The 14,561-nt window shown below is 37.4% G+C and overlaps 1 protein-coding gene across 2 annotated transcripts in view; it reads right to left on the bottom strand.

Annotated features, from left to right (window-relative positions):
* Positions 1-14,561, bottom strand: part of OSTN (osteocrin) — a 47,932-nt gene that overhangs the window by 6,487 nt on the left and 26,884 nt on the right. The gene's annotated exons all lie outside the window — the stretch shown is intronic.

Genomic DNA, 14,561 nt, shown 5'->3' with positions numbered 1-14,561 from the left:
CTGAAACAAAAACCAAGGAGAACAGTTTTAAGCTAAAGTCCAAGTTATCAGTCATTATCTTTGCTCTTTTATTTCATGCAGATCTGGGAGCTTTCTTCAGGAGTTGGAATAACTATGATCGTTATCATTCATCAGTACCCACTATGTACTAGACGTTATCTCTTATCCTTTCAACATCTATCAAAGTAGGTAGTACCATCTCCTTTTTACATCTGAGGAAACTGAGGTTTAGAGAAATTAAATAACTTACGCAAACTCAAATAGCCCAGATGAAAAGCTAGGTCTTATCAGTTTACCAATCTGCTAAGTATTCAGTTTGGGTAAGTTCCTCTGTCTTCAGATTTTGGTGTATTCTTCTGTTAATTGAGAGGTATTGCACTAGGTTAGTGGTTTTCCCCAAGCTCTGCCTCAGAATGGTCTTCTGGGGAAGGATGGTGGTGGGAGAGGAACAGGAGCTGATGCCAAGACTGAATGTGGAAGTCTGCCTCTCATCGCCTCACTCACATTTTACCTAGAGAAGCTTTATATGTGATGGCCTATGTTTGCTCTATGTTCTCTGAGTCTAATTACCTTACAAGACAACTCAATCAATTTTCTTTCTTTTTTTTTTTTTTGAGGAAGATTAGCCCTGAGCTAACTGCTGCCAATCCTCCTCTTTTTGCTGAGGAAGACTGGCCCTGAGCTAACATCCATGCCCATCTTCCTCTATTTATATGTGGGATGCCTACCACAGCGTGTCATGACAAGAGGTGCCATGTCCACACCCGGGATCCGAACTGGCGGACCCCGGGGTGCGGAGAATCGGAAAGTGTGCATTTAACTGCTGCACCACCGGGCTGGCCCCTAAGACAACTTAATCAATTTTCAACAGCTTAACGAGTTAAAAAAGATTTGTTTCAGAACATTTTCAATAGTTTATTTAGTTCTTTTCTGATTACTTGCATTATCTTGTCAATATATACTATATAATTTAAGCACTATAAATGAATGAAAACTGCAATATCTATGATTGTTTTCCTATTATCATTTCCTATGTACCCATTATGTATAAGGTTCTTTTTGTGGCTGCCTTGGCATGAATAAGTCAGAAGTAGTCTCTGCTTTCAAAAACTTATAATTAAGTACTGTCAGATTGGTAATGATTTAATGTGAATAGTGGAGAAAAAATTCTCTCATTTTTCTTCATGTCAAGTTTTTACCTAAACTATCAGGTTTTATCAATGTTCTTTATATTACTCTTAGATAAATAATTTATTTAAAAAGTTGTGAAAAGTATAGAGAAAAATGGAAACATGAGAGATCTGTATTACTGTATCTTACACATAGAAATTTCTGTAAACATTGTTTAATTCTAATTAAAGCAATTAATCGGAAGGTAATTAATATTTCCTTAATGCTTTCTGTATACCAGGCACTGTGCTTAGAGCTGTGTATATAAGGATGATAAAAATAGGCATTCAACCTGATGTCAAGCTGACCCTCGAATGATATTGTACGAATAGAGCCATGTTATGTTTTTTACCTAATTCAGTCTTCTTTTCTCCTGATTCACATCCCTTTTCCTCTCTAGATTAGCCCTTAGTTTTGTTAATCAATGCAGATAGCATTGTATGCATGATCTTATAAGACTGGCTCCTCAACAACAGTTTGATCGGTGGGGGAAATCTGGGAAAAAATATACAGTGCTTATCCTTAGCTGAGCCATACCTCTGCCTCCGTTCTTCAGATTTCTGAAAAAACCCACCCTCTTATGCGGTGCCTATTCATTGCACTTCTGCATTTCTTGACACTAAATTGAATACATATTTTTCAACTTCATAATCAAGTTGGAAATATGCTATCTGTCAAATTAGCAAAAAATTAATGGTCAATAGTCCTATGAAGCTATGCATATCCGTCGTGCTGTAGGTCTTCTGAGGTAATTATAAATAACGACTGGTGAAAAATGAAGAAAAAATGTCTTCTTTATATTTTTTGTTATTTTTACTCACATAAGAAAATACACAGACTCTTAACTTCAGCAGTTATTTCTTTGTGGTAGTCAGAATAATGCCCCTCTCTCAAGAATGTCCACCTCACAGAATCTGTAAATATGTCGCCTTACCTAACAGTAACAACTTTGCAGATAGGATTAATAAAGACCTTGAGTTGAGAATATTAGCCTGGATTATCTGGGTGGGCCCAAACTAGTTACAGGAGTCCTTAAAAGTAGAAGATAACTGAAGAAGAGTGGGTCAGAGAGCTGCAGTCCCAGAAGGATCTAACCCACCTTTGCTGGCCTGGAAGATGGAGGAAAGAGCCAGCCATGGATCAAGAGATGCTGCGGCCTTTAGAAGCTCTCAAAATAAAACGGGGACCTCAGTCCCACAACAGAAAGGAAATGAATTCTACCAACAACCTGAATGAGCAGGAAATGAATTCTCCCCTAGACCCTTTAAGAAGGAACACAGCCAAGGATGTCCTGACTTCCTCTGTATCCTCCTGGCAAACCAGGCAAAAGAGAAAGCACAGAGCAACGTGCAGGAGGAATTTGAGGGCCCACCCACTGGCTAGCAATCAATCATATGGCTGCACCTAATTGAAAAAGAGACTGAGAAAAGTTGTCTAGAGTGATATCTGGTGACTGGTGCGGATCTACTGGACTTCTGACCTACACAATTGCAAGATAATAAATTTGTGTTATGTCTGGAAGTTTGTGGTAATTTACTGCAAATACATTTGTCTGTAGGATTTAGGAATTAGGGCTGACGTCCAAGTTTAATGTAGTTAATACATAAAAAAATTTAACTGATGGGATTTTTATTCCTTTAACTCTTAAATTCCTTCACTGACTACCAGTATTATAGCTCCAGGGCAGGGGTAAGGTGGAAGCCACCTCAGGATGGAGGAGAGTGCTCACAGGAAGTCCCAGCCAAACAGGAAGAGGAAGTGAGAAATCAGCCCCTTCCAGGTGTTTAAAGGGCTGGTGAGAAGAGGAAGGAAATGGCAGCTGGGAAAATAGTAATGCCACACATGTGTACTGGCTTCCCCACGCTCCTGGGGTGTTGATGATGCCATGAAAAATAATCCTTTTTCTTCTTTAAAGAGAAGTGTGATGGTCTCATACATCATTATAAATTAGAACACTTATTGGTCCACACTACTAATGTATTTTTTTCAAAAATGAAGGTGAAAGAAACGAAAATAGCATTTTTCTTTCTTTACTGCAGTAAACGAGAGGTGGCTGTGGTATGGCAGGCAGCAAAATAAACTCTTTTCTTCCTTCCTTCGTCCCTGGTTCTCTTTCTTTCCTTCTCTTCTTTCCCCCAGAATTGATTCAAAAAGTGTTAGGAACCAGGAAACGGTAGAAGTGGATTCTATTTGACTCTTCCACTTACTGATAGTGAGAGTGTGTGTAAGTCTGCTGTCGTTCTGAGCTTCCCCTTCCTTTTTGATAAAATTCAGATAATACCTGCTTTGCCTATCTTCCGGAGCTGTTTATTCGCTTAACACACTTATTTTTTAAGTAATATGTGATTGTTTGTGCGTAACCATATGTATTTGCTCTCTGTACTGGGGAAACAGAGGTGAAGAAGACAGATATTAACTGCTGGAGCCCACATTTTACTTGGAAGAAGCTAACGAGGTAACACGCCTGAAAACAGTTTATACATTTGAACTGATTTTATTATTCTTTCCTGTCCCAGTCCAGTGGTTGTCAAGCTCTTTGTAGCTTACTATTTCTACAAATAGAAGCTCTCTAAAAGAGAGCATTATCTAAAGAGCCAAGTGAAGAGTTGTCTCAGTAAAGGAGCCCCTCACCTTCCCCGTATATAGTGGCCCCGTAAGAGCTTCCAGAAACACTTAAGGGTCCTTAGAGCAGAGTTTGGTAACCACCCAATAGAGACATAGGTCATGAATATTTTTGTTCTAGCAATAGAGCCATAATTACTTTGATTCATTTTATCAAATTTGGGATCGGTTGCAAATGTTCACAGGTATCTGGAAATCGAATAAGGAAAATAAATAAAACATATATATGAAAGAATCCATTCAGTGTTTAGAATTTTTAGCACTACTGGAAAAATTGAAACAGTTATTTCCGTAAAGCAGATAAACGAAAAGTGGATCGAGGCTTACTAAGTTAGATAATTCCTATCCAGTCTCTGTCCAGTCAAAAGTAAAATGGCAAACTAGTAGTTAACATTTTTGCTGCTATGAAATAGAAATAATAGACTACACTCAATAACACATACACTGACAGGAATACACGGTGTGTAAAATGTACACTTTAAGATACAGAAATATTCTTATGACCAAAAGGGAAAACTGTACTTTCTGACTATCTAGTCCCTCTTGTGACAAAATAATGGTATGACATGGCTTATATTATATATCCATTTGACTCAACTCACCTTTTCCATTCTAAAATATTCTGAAAGTAGTTTAAGGATATAGAATATCTAGCAGACCAATATAAAGAGAATGGGTTGTTTATTTTAAGTATAACTTTAAACTTCACACTAAAATATCCACTTCCGGTGCCAAATAGTATTTTCAACATTTATATTCTTCAATAATTCAATTTCTGAAAATGTTTTACATCCTAAAACAACAGTTAGAAAAACTGCATTTAAGCTTTTTATTGAGAATCACTTCACACACACGCATCTATAAATTTATGTTCAGTTTAAAGAAAAATAAAATGAACATTCCTATCAGTAGCACTAAATTAAGAAATAGAATATTACCAGTACTTTAAATGTCCCCAGTTTTCCCCCTCCAAACTGCATCCCTTTCATGGCTCAGTCCCAGAGGTAATCTGTAGATTGAATTTTGGTTTAATAATTCTCTTGATTTTCCTTATAATCTATATGTATTCTTTTTTTTTCCTTGAGGAAGATTAGCTCAGAGCTAACATCTACTGCCAATCCTTCTCTTTTTTGCTGAGGAAGATTGGCCCTGAGCTAACATCCGTGCCCATCTTCCTCTACTTTATACATGAGATGACTGCCACAGCATGGTTTGACAAGTGGTGTGTAGGTCCATGCCTGGGATCCGAACCGGCAAACCCCAGGCTGCAAAGTGGAGCATGTGAACTTAACCACTATGCCACCGGGCCCTCCCCTATATGTATTCTTTAAAATACTCCTGGGTAGTTTAGATGGTTCTAGAATTTTATTTAAAAGGAATCGCATACAAATTCTTCTTGATTCCTTTCAGCAAGTACTATGTGTTTTGAGACTTGTCCACGGTGACATGCAACTGCAGTTCCTTTAGTTTTGCTGTTGGATATTAATTCACTGTATGAATATACACTAACTTATTTATACATTTTACTGTGGATAGGAATTCAAGGTGTTTCCTTTTTTGTTATTATTGTTATGTACTGTTCAGCTGAAAATTTTCTTATATACGCTTCTAGTGTACAATCAAGGATTTCTCCATGGTATATTTTTAGAAGTAGAATTGCTAGCTCCGCCTATACTTAATTGTATTACACAGTGCTGTTTTCCAAAGCTGTACCAATTTACACATCCAAGAGCAGTGCATGACAATCTCTATTGTTTCAAATCTATGCCAACCCCTGTTATCATGGACTTGTATTATTTTTTTTGTGTGAGGAAGATTGGCCCTAAGCTAGCATCTGTTGCTAATCTTCCTCTTTTTGCTTGAGGAAGATTTTCGCTGAACTAACACCTGTGCCAGTCTTCCTCTATTTTATTTGGGATGCTGCCACAGAGATGCTGCCGCACTGTGGCCTGACGAGCAGTGCTAGGTCTGTGCCTGGGACCTGAACCTGTGAGTTCCAGGCCTCCAAAGTGGAATGCATGAACTTAACCACCATACTACGGGGCCGGCCCCTATCATGGGCTTTTAATTTTACCAGTCTAATGCATTTGTAATTGCTTCTCGTTGTGGTTTTAAATTGCTTATCCTGAATGCTAATGAAGTTGCTCACCTTTTTGTTTGTTTATTGGCCACTTGGATTTCTTCTTTTGGAAGTGCCTGTTGAAGACTGTTACCTGTTTTCCTATTGGTTTCTTTTTCTTTTAAATATTAATTTGTAGGAGGGTTTCATAGACGCTGAATATTAGACTTTGTCAGTTATGTGCATATATTCTTACTTGTGTTTAGTCTTCTTTATTGTCTTTTATGAAAATCTTTAATGCTGTTTTAAAATTTGCCAATATTTTTACATTTTGTTTATTACATCATTGCTCTCTAACATTAGGAAAATATTCTCCTATGTTATCCTAAGATCTTTTTGTATTTTGCCTTTCACATTTACATTTTTAATCCTTTTGAAATTATTTTTTATCTATGGGGTGCAATGGGGGCCATGTTTCTTTTTGTGTGTGTGTATCCATATCTAATTATTTATAAATTTTAGATCCAGCTTGTCAGGTTTCATGGGAAATCTTTTTGCAGTTTTCCCTGGAATTGTATTGAATCTAAGGTATAAACCAATTAAGAGAGAATTGAGATCTTAATGATATTGAATCTTACTTTCCAAGATCATTTATTTGGGTTATCTTTAAATCCTTTTCACACATTTTTGCTATTTTCTCCATGAAGACCTTCCATAGTTTATTGGATTTATTGTTGTTGTGAGTGATATCATTCAAGACTATATGTTATAGGTTTTAATAAGTGTCCCTTACTTGGTTAAAAAAATTTTCCTCCTATTGTTAGTTTACTGGTGATTTTGATCTTGAAAAGACGTTTAATTTTACTGGATGCTTTTTCTGCATCAGTTGAGATGATATGCCTTTATTTCTTCAATCTATTAACTCTATTAATTGACTTTCTAAAGCAAATCAACCTCATACTGTATTTTTGTAATAAACCCAACATGATAATGGTGTATTATCTTTTTGATACACTACTGAAATTGTTTTGCTAATTTTTTGGTAGGAGTTTGTATCTATAGTCATTAATGAAGTTTTTCTGTAATTTTCTTTTCTCGTTTTCTCTATATATGATTTTGGTGCCCAGATAATGCTATTCTCCTGAAATGAGTTGAGGACTGAAATTTCTTTTTTGGTAATCCTTTTGTTATTTATTTAATTACATCATGGTCTGAGAACATGTTCTGTATGATAACCAAGACTACAATTTTTAAGGCTTATTCTGTGGACAGGCATTTTATTAATTTTTAAGAGTTGTTTCATGTGAACTTAAACATTTTTCTCCCCAGTTGTTGGATACAAAACAACTTTTACTGATAGTGCGTATGGTTTTGAGTTCCAAGGAAAGAAACCTAGGAATTAGGGTGTGGAGAGTGTTCCCTAGAGACAATGGTCTGATTTGCTGCTACATCTTACGAGGCAATAAAATACTTGGCCCCTTTCAAGAAGGGCATGCAGCTTACCCAAAACTGAGCAATATGCAAGCCGGGAGGATACAGTGATAGCTAAGAGGATGCTCTTTTAAATAGTTCAGTAATTTAGATTAGCAAAACATGAAATTAAATTACTACACTATAAAGCTTAGATGAGTATAATAGCCAGGCTGCAAGCTGGACCACAATAACTCTACTGTAACACAGTCTCCTTCCACATTGAACAGGGCAGACCTCTCTAACCAACAGTAGATTGTGGAAATGACGTATGACTTCCAAGGCTAAATCATGAAAAATATTGCCACTTCCACCTTGCTTCATTGGATCACTCGTTCTAGGGGCAGTCAGCTGTTGTTTCCTAAGGACACTCTCGTAGCCCTATGGGGAAGTTTATGTGGCCATGAACTAAGGCCTCCTGCCCACAGCCAGTGAGGAAGTGAAACTTTCTGCTGTCAGCCTTGTGAGTGGGCCGTTTTGGAAATGGATATCCCCAGTCCTGATATAGCCTTCAGATGACTGCAACCCCGGGCAACTTCTTCGCTGTACCCTTGGGAGAGACCCTGAGCCAGAAGCACCCAGGCAAGCTTTCCCTGGATTTCTGATGCACAGAAACTGTGTGAGAACGTAAATGTTTATTATTGTCTTAAACTGCTAAATTTTGCATAACTTATTTGCATAACAGTAGATATCTAATCTAGTGAGATTCAAAGTGCTCTGGGATTCCACAAGAGAAGAGATCACAGCCACTGGGGGGAGGGGATTCCAGGAAGAACTTATGGAACAGGTGAAAACAGTGAAACAAATGGTGTCCCTGAATCCTGAAGTCTTGGTTATCACGATTTAAAATGAAAGTATAGAATTAAGAAATGACTTTAGGAAGACAGATACAATGATATGAGTTTGGAAGAACTGATGTGTGAGGATATACTCAAATGAGGGACTCAGCAAGGCCCTGGAAAGAAGGAAAAGGGAAATCATCAAAGTCCGCAAATCATGTTTAAATTGAAAAGAGACAATTAGGCTTTCAAATTCAAATTCCAGAATGTTAGGATGAAGGACCATATTAAGTCTGAGTGATGATGTAGTTTTTAGGAGCCAGCAGATAATGCCCTTTTTTCCAGAGTCCACACTCAGAAACAATAGAGAAATAAGAAGCGAATGATCAATGCATAAAAATCAAAATGTCATTTTGATCAAGCTGGATGTAGAATATGGCTTTAATCTACATTTAAAAGGACTTCCTTACATTTCTTTTTTGGATTAGACAGATTTATAAAGCTAGTCATAGTTATCTAATAAAAGCAGGAAGAAAGAGGATGAGCTGAACATGCTCAACTACTCCTGCCCAACTGACCTCTCAGATAAATGACTACTTCTCTGGATGGAGTGAATAAAGAGGTGAGCCAAAGGGCCAGTCTTTCCCTAACCAGACTTCCTCTATGTGGAAATATGAGGCTGGAAATCTAGGACTTAATAAATGGGGTACTTTCAGAATGATGAAAGAAAGTGCTACTTCATTAGCAGAAAGTTGACTTATGACTTTTGGAATTCTATCTCAAAAGTGGTAATTCCATTTTAAACAGATTCTACTAAATGTATGACGATGGTGCTGACTAGGCATAATGTCAGTTTCTAGAGTATTATCACAAGGAACGGGCCATACGAACAGGCATTTAGAAACAAACCATGAGCACTGGAATCAAATAATGAGATTTAAAGGGTTTACTGTAAAGTAACCCAGGCATGCTTGATTTGGAAACCGCTGCAGAGTTATAGGATAAGGAAGAGGGAATCTTCATTTACTTGGCTGATGAAACTTCTTGAGGGTCTAACAAAACTTCGGAAGCTCCTATCCGGCAAATGGAGTTACACAAAAATGTTTTCTAGAATTTTCTTTTGAGAAGAGTGGGTAATATACATTTCAAAGCATATATATCCCAGGCTTTTCAACAGGGAAGAAGGAAGCATGGAAGTAGGGCACCACTCTGAATCTTTGTGCCATGTTACTCCCTCTGAAATGGAGCCCATTTGGAACTACACCTGTGAGGGTACCAAATAAGAGCTAGAATGAAACAGCAAAAATCATGAGGTACCTCGTTTGGCCTCAGTCTGTGGCATTGCTTCACAATGAATAAGAAAGGAAGATGAAATATTAGGATTTTTACATTTAATCTTTGGGACTGTCATCAAGAAGGGCAATCATATCTGACAAATTGAAGCTGGAATTGCTATTCTCAACTTTAGTCTGAACTTTGTGTCTGGTTTAGGATAGAAATCCATATATCATTGTACAGTTGTTCCAAAACTATTTATTTAACGCATATATTCCAAGTGAACCTCTCTGTTCCTGGCCTTGGACAAATACCCTATTCACACAGAAATTTAATTTCTTTCTCAGAAGCAGCTTATTAAGTGGAAAGTCATGGACTTGGAGTTAAACAGCCTGACGTTCCAGCTAGGTAATCTTAGGGAAATCATTTTATCTCTCTGAAAATGTACCAACAAAATGGTGATAATATCTTCTTAGGGTGTTATAGGGATTAAAAAAAATGGTCCCAAAATGGAATTCTTTCTATCTCAGTTCTGGCTGTGGCCCAAAAAAGCTGGGGGGGGGGGGGAAGAGTAATATTTCCTCTCTCATTCCAAAGTGAGGTGCTAGACTTAAGCAGTATTTACAACGGAGGTTGCTACAAACTGATTTTTCCCACTTTAATCCAGTAAAAGGATTGATGTTGAACAGGTGAAGAAGGAGAATTTCTCTGGAGCAAGTTATTGGAGAATAGTGGCATTTCCCTCCTCTTTCATATAGAGGAAGGGCCTTAAGAAAACCACTCAGAGAGCTTCACGTATGCCCAGTGACGCCGGCTAGACCTGGTAGAACAGTGTCTATGAAATCTAAAGGGCAAGAAGCTGTGAGAATTGGCTCCATGTCGGAACGAAGAGCTGGTTACGTAAGGACCAGCTTCACTTTCAGTGACCAGAGTCGAGGATGTGGGTTTTCTGTGGAACAGATGTAGAGCGAGCACGTGGGTGGAGTTGGCCTGGGTTAATTATAAAGAGCACCTTCCTGGAAGGGCTTTTTGCCAGAGGTCATGGGTAAGGTGACCTCAGCAGGATGCTGGTGGTGGTGTCAAATGAAGAAAGTGAGAGAGTAAGAAGAGGATGAGGAACAAAACTAAAGAGAAGGGCAAGAAGGGAAGAAATCTTTCCTGCTGGAAGAGAAGCATTGCTGGAGGCAAGGATATTTGTATTGATATTTTCAACGGGGGTGATGAGATGACCCCACAAAAACACCCCATGATAAGGAGTCAGTTTTGAGCATTTACTGAGGCCAGAGAACACTAAAGCCAGGTCGTGATACTATCAGTCAAGTAAGACTTTTCTTTACCTCTCTGTACCCCTATCCCAGATACTGGAGGAGGCAGAAGGCAGCCCACCGTGGCAGGGGAAGGTGTGAGAATAAACCCAATGCATCCCCCTTCCCACTGCGGCTTTCCAGCTTGAGTGGTGCCTAAGCTGGGGAAAAGAGAAACATTAATAATATTCCTGTGGGGGGTAAGACATAAGAATGGTTATTTTAATTACTGAAATATGCTTTTTTCCTAATAAAAGTGGCCAGAGGGATTTTTATTATTTCAGTGTGACCAGTAGAGCCCATGTACCCACCTTTGTTTTTATCCAAGAGATAGGAAACAACTCCTACCGAATGAGTTTAAATGCATGTGGGTGGGGGATAAGATTGTTTTTCTGATTGTGTCCTGTGGAGTCATTCTCTTTCAGTTAAGTGGTTATAATGACAATGTTATGGAGTAAAGTGTTTATTGAATCTACAGAATGTGTATAATTCTGAATCTACAGAATGTGTATAATTGTGCTGGGTATCTTCCATCTGCTCTCTAGATCCTCTCACTACCTTTTCTCATCCTACTTTCAGTCCAGGATGCTAACCTGTCTGGATCACAGAAAAGTTCCTGTTCTGTGTGGCTTTGGTTTGAGGCAGGCAATGGGCAGCCTTGTCAGCAGAGACTGGAAGGAGAGGGGAAGTGAGGTTGGGACAATCTTCTCCTGGCTCCCTCCTTGCAAGATCACTTCCCTCTGACCAAATATCACTGCTTCTCTTAAGGCGTCTGACTCTTCAGACCAGGGCCCCCACCTATTGCGCCATATGCCATGATTTGCCTAGACCTGGTCTCTTGTAAATAATCTTCTTGTGAAAACTCTTCTCAAATCTTCCTATTTCAAATGCATTGCCTGTTTCCTGCAGGAACCCTGATTGACCAAATGACATTATTTACTTTGCTGATCTCAAAACATTAATGGGAGAATGAAAGCAATAACAGTTGTAAAAATGTTTATAGCAATTGAATTTAAATAGAGTGTATTATTATTATTATTGCTATTAGGTTTTTTTGGTGAGGAAGATTGGTCCTGAGCTAACATCTGTTGCTAATCTTCCTCCTTTTGCTTGAGGAAGATTGTCCCTGAACTAACATGTGCGCCAATCTTCCTCTATTTTGTAGGTGGGACGCCTCCACAGCATGGCTGATGAGCGGTGTGTAGGTCTGCACCTGGGATCTGAACCCATGAACCCCAGGCCACCTAAGTGGAGTATGTGAACTTAACCACTATGCCAGAGGGCTGGCCCCTTATTGTTATTGTTTTTGCAAGGTATTTTCAGTATTGTGTGAAGGAGTGAGGGAAACTATCCTTTAGAAAAATTTCAGGCAAATCATCAACATCCAATATTAAAAGGATCATTCAGATAGTAGATAATATTTTCCCAGAGATATCATCATAGCTGCTTCCTTTTATTTGCATAAATGGGATGCACATTCATTAACTTCAGGCTTTCAACAAGAGAACTGAATGAAGAAAATATTTTGGACTTCAAAGCACAGTTGAGTTAACTTTGTCCTGAGAATTGAATTAATTTGTACGTCCTTCTGAAAATGAAGCTAGTGTTACATTCAGGTGAAAAAGAATATCTTACATATAATATAACATAGGAAACAATAGATGGTTCTTTGCTACATTTTAATATGATCTGACACACACTGTGCCCTGTTTAACTTTTTATGTTTGTTTGTTTTCATTTTAACTTTTTCTCAGCTGTGTATTCATTTTGCCATTTCTCTCTCTTATGGACCTTTTTAAAAGCAAAGTTTAAAATTTTTCTTTTCTGAATATTTTATAGTAACTGGGGATAAAATAATATATTTAATATGCTTGAAACTCAGAATTTTAAAATCTGGGGTCATGTACCAACATAATTCAGGGATCCATAAACACAGATGGGAAAATGTTACATCTTTAGTTTCAATACCCTTTAACTGAAAAATAGCATTTGCTTCAATCATGAATGCAGGGAAAACATCACAATAGTATTAGTAGTACCTAGACCTTTGTCACAAATAGTAATCACAGATACATTTAGACCACATTTTAGTTGCTGTAGATACATTGAAATTATTTTTATGTTCAGCATTATTGAAATTACTGCTTGTTAGACCTGTCTCTTAGATCTTGTTATTTCATATGTTAATAAAGAAGCATATGTGTTGTCATATTACAAATTAATTTTTAAATATTTTGATAATTCTGTTTCTGTTAACTGGTAACCTTTGAACACTTACGAATTTTATTCACTTAAAAATAATATTCTGAGAAAGGGTCCATAGGTTTCACCAAGGTGCCAAAGTGGCCATGACACAAAAAAAGCTCAGGAATCTCTGGATTAAGTGATGGATGCGATCTTTAGTGCTACAGCATGAAAAATGAATCTCAGGTCTATCACCTCCACTTGGTGAGTAAGAGAAGATAGAGAGTGCATGCCTGAGAAGAGGAAGAAATGATGACATGTGCAGGAAAGCCAAAGGTGTTTATAAGCAACAAAGAATGTGTTCATGTGCCATCATGCATATTAGAGTAACAAGATAACTCCTGGCTTTGTGAAAAATTCAAAAATAAATTAGGAAGGAGTAATGTGATAAAAGAGCAACAAATAACCTTATATGCAGCTCTCCTAAGCGAAATTACTATGACTTTTATGAACCTTCTTTTTACAAAATAGTTGCAAAACTCTAAACTGTACATTCTTGCTACTAAATATGTGAAAATATTCATTTTAGCCTTGTGACTTTAATATAAAGATTTAAGTGATGCTGAAATATCTTCGTAACAGATGATAGAAAATTTTAACTTTTAATCTTGTTTGAGTTATCATAACACTTTTGAAAGAGATCTAAAATTAGTTTTCTATTAAAACTCAAGAACGTGTATAGATATATTTTATGCAATAGCTACTACTCATCTCTCACTGTTTTCCAACTCGCTAATACACAAAGCAAATTTAATGCTTGCTTTAAGACCAAGAACAGAAATTCCTGTATAAAAAAATGAATCTTGACAGAAAATCTCACAGGAAGTGCCCTTGGAATTTGATTTGAAAGAGTAAAACATCAACTATCAAAAATAATAATATAAAAGACATAAATAAATTACGTGTAAATAAGAAAATTATTAATGTATGTACATCATTCTAAATAAGTTAAAAAAAATTAAAATAAATAAATAAATGCATTCTAAATAAAACAGTCCTGACATTGGAGGTCACCTTCGTTGTTAAGCCATGGAATACAAAGGAGCAGAGTCTCTGTATTCTAATTGCGGGCATGAAGCAAGATAAAGAGTCCAGATTTGTATAATCCTAAATTTTTCAAGCTCATGGATAAACTTCTGCGCTCTCCTTAACACTTCCAACCTTCTGAAAGTAGTTGGAGGTGAAGGGAAAGGTTCAGAAAAAGAGAAAAGAAAATAATTATTTTTGACATCCTAAGATCATCAATTACTCTACTGAAATTCCTTCTTGCTTTATACAGCATTGGATGGGAACTTCACAGTCTGGCTCCAGAGATACTGACTAAGCTTATATAGGTTTCGCACTGCACGGTCCAGAGGGCAATGATATGAATGGTCTTTGACTACAGCATCCTTGTGGGGCCCTAACCCTCCCTCTCAATTTCATCTCTTATCCTACTTCTCAGCATCTGATATTGAGCCCACACCAAGCTATTTAGCCCCCCAAGAACATGCCCTGATTGTTCAAGCCTGCAAGTTGTCTCTTACACGATTTCCTCTTAACAAGTTGACTGTTCTTAATCTCTTTACTCTTTCAAAAGTAGTACTAATTATTTGGGTCAAAATTTTGTCATTATTCCTGAGTTTGAGAAATCATCTT

Source organism: Equus przewalskii, chromosome 18, assembly GCF_037783145.1.
Source record: "Equus przewalskii isolate Varuska chromosome 18, EquPr2, whole genome shotgun sequence".
NCBI classification, from domain to species: Eukaryota; Metazoa; Chordata; class Mammalia; order Perissodactyla; family Equidae; genus Equus; species Equus przewalskii.
This window is presented reverse-complemented; position numbering and strand designations above follow the sequence as displayed.